Source organism: Bufo bufo, chromosome 4, assembly GCF_905171765.1.
Source record: "Bufo bufo chromosome 4, aBufBuf1.1, whole genome shotgun sequence".
Lineage (NCBI taxonomy): Eukaryota > Metazoa > Chordata > Amphibia > Anura > Bufonidae > Bufo > Bufo bufo.
Window position 1 is genome coordinate 620,334,623 of NC_053392.1, and position 433 is coordinate 620,335,055.

Below are 433 nucleotides of genomic sequence, written 5' to 3' on the forward strand. Positions count from 1 at the left end.
TGACGCCACGGGAAGGGGCGGGGCCTGTCAGACGGTTGGGACGTGTCTCTCGGGTGAAGGGGGCGGGGGCCTGATAGGCGATTGGGGCGTGCCTCTCTGGTGAAGGGGCGGGGTCTCCTAGGATAAGGAAAGAGCTGCTCGCGTGTGTGCCAGGGGAGAGAGAAGAGCGGTATAAGGTAATGTGTAAGCGCCATGCGCCGTAAGGACCTGCTGACGTCACAACAGGGTAGGTGGAGGAGTGACTGGATGCTGGAAGGAGTGTGTGACTTTTTTTTTTTTTTTATCACTTTTTAGTCCATTTTTTGGAGGTGAAGCAATGGAAAAAAGGCGAATCAGCCGTTTTGATGTATTTTTCCGTTACGTCGTATGGGATAAATATTTTAATGAGCATTTCACGGTGTTCCTATGGAGCCCTGCCATAGGGTCCTTATAG